At 61.1% G+C, this 2,261-nt stretch overlaps 1 protein-coding gene across 2 annotated transcripts in view; it reads left to right on the top strand.

Annotated features, from left to right (window-relative positions):
• LZTS2 (leucine zipper tumor suppressor 2) overlaps positions 1–2,261 on the top strand; it is an 8,731-nt gene continuing 6,470 nt past the window's right edge. Inside the window, exon 1 of one of the 2 annotated variants that reach the window (XM_077748368.1) lies at positions 1–17. The gene's annotated coding sequence lies outside the window, so the exon portion shown is untranslated. Of the gene's footprint in view, positions 18–94; positions 114–2,261 lie in introns of those variants that run through there. The other variant, XM_077748369.1, reaches the window with a different exon arrangement.

Consider the following 2,261-nt stretch of genomic DNA (forward strand, 5'->3'; position numbering starts at 1 on the left):
GGCGCAGGTGGCCCTGGGTGAGTGGTGGGGACACGGCAGTATCGGAACTCCAGCCTTCCACACACCCCGGCTCCGGAGCGAACTTTCCCGGTCTGGAGAAGCCGAGGATTGGAGTGAGAAGGGGGTCCCACTTTGGGGGACGGGGAGGGCGGGGCAGGGGAGAGTCTAAATAGGGAACCGATACAGAAAAGTCACACCAGCGAGCACACACGCGCGCGCACACAGACCCACGCACTTGGGACACACGAACACACGTGCACTCAGGAAAGGACGCGCCCCATAGATTACCCCTGCAGTCCCTGGAGCAGCGCCACTGGCCCGCACGGAACCCCAGCGGACAGAGCGCTCTGCTGTCGCGCACTTGACCGGGGTTGGAGAAAAGGGCTGCCCTGTGACCGCCGACGGGGGCGGACCGGGTGGGACACCTCCGGAGGTTCCTGCTTCCTGGCCGCCCACAGGTGAAGACTAAGACGTAAACAGGCGCCGAGCACGTGATCGCTTCGCAGACATGTGGGCTGTGCTCCCCCACCCGCGCATCAGGGCGAGGACCTCCCTCCCCAGTCCTGCGAGAGTCTGCGAGGTCTCCAGCCGGGCAGTATTCCATTCTCCGCCTGGAGAAGTGTTAAACCTTCCGGTAGAAACGGGAGCAGAACGCCCCCTGGAGTCCGGGTAGCGCAGGACCGGAGACTTGGGCTAGGTGGGGTGACCTGGGCTCCTCTCCTTTCTTCACCCGAACATGTTCATGGTGCCCTCATCCCTGAAGTGTCGGAGAAGGGCATTATTTTTGATGGCAGTGTACAGATCCCCTGCCCCATACCTCCAGTCTGGGGAGCAGATGCCTGAGCCCCAGTGGGTCCCCTTCCTACCACTCCTCTCCTTGAAGAACTGGGAGCTCTTCCCCCCAATGTAGGGTCAGAAAGCCCACTCCTGCGAGGGTGGGAGTCCTCGTTTCCCGGAGAATGCATGAGAGTAAATGTCCCTAAATACAGGAGTAGGCCTGGCTCCCTCCCCTAGAAGGGAGGATGAGCCCCCTCCCCCAGGGAATGAGGGAGTGGGCAGCGGCCCTCTGCCTCCCTCCCCACCCCACCCTCCACCCCTACACACATGCTGAGCCCAGCTGCTGCCTGAGCTTCTGGGCTGGCTGCCAGAAAGAGGAGGAGGCTCCTAGTGCCCCAAGAGGCTGGGATCAGAGCAAGGCCAGGGGAGGGGGTCTCTCCTGGGGAGGGGGCGCAGGGTCTTCTTGTAAGGCTCAGGGTCTGGGATGAGCCTGAGGGTGATTGGGTTATGTCTCCCTTTCCAGGGAAAAAGAAAGAAAAACAACCCTTTCCATAGAGCTAAAAATAGAGCTGAGAGCCGGCCAGGGCTGTGGCCTGGAAGGGGGGGATGCTCCTTCCTGGGGCAGAGGAGCTCTGGCAGGCCTTGGCCTTGGGGGTGGGGATGCAAGCGGGGGGGTGGGAAGCTGTCCTTGCCCAGGGGTGTGGGCATCAGCTGACCTGACTGGGGCACAGAGACCCCTCAGGGAAAGTGTGTGGTAGAATGTTTGTGAAACACATTGCTATGAAAGTTGTCTGACTGTGAATAAGACCACCAGTGTGTGAAAGATGCTTAGGAGAGGAAGCCTACTTAAGATTGTGAGTCGGTAGTAAGGACTTTGAGTTGTTGAAAGACTGTGCACAAGGTATGTGACACGGAGTATGTCAGTGTGTGAGGTGGCCTGAAAGATTATGGAAAGGAGCGTGGAGCCACGTGATGGAGGAGACTGTGTGATTGTGGCTGCGTGGGACTGCATGTGGGAAAGCTCGTGTGGGTGTTACGATTGTGTTGTTTGCCAGAAGGTGAGAATATCTGTGATCCTGAGAAGACAGAGAAATGCTGTCAGCTGTGAGGCTGGTGTAGGTTTGGACCGGCTCACCCCAGTGATTGTTGGGAGACCAAGGGCTGCGTCTCTCTCCCAACGGGGATCTCCCTCCTAAATGATTCTGAGGGAAGGTTGGGGAGCAGAGAGCCGCGCCTGGGACAGGCCTGGGCTCGCGCAGGAGAGGGTACAGGGCTGAGGAGCCGGGTAGGGGCCCCCAAGGTGGGGGGCGGGGGTGGGNTCCGCAAGTCCAAATATCCCTCCATCAACCGCTGGGGGCGGGGGGCAGGCCCCGCGCGAGCCTCGGCCCCCGACTCGTCCTGGGGCGGAGGGTCCCGGCAGCACGGGTTGGGGGCGGGGGGCAGCCGACCCTCGGCGTCCTGCTCTGGACTTCGAAGCCGGAGAG

The sequence above is a fragment of the Crocuta crocuta genome, unplaced genomic scaffold, assembly GCF_008692635.1.
Source record: "Crocuta crocuta isolate KB4526 unplaced genomic scaffold, BGI_CrCroc_1.0 scaffold619, whole genome shotgun sequence".
Lineage (NCBI taxonomy): Eukaryota > Metazoa > Chordata > Mammalia > Carnivora > Hyaenidae > Crocuta > Crocuta crocuta.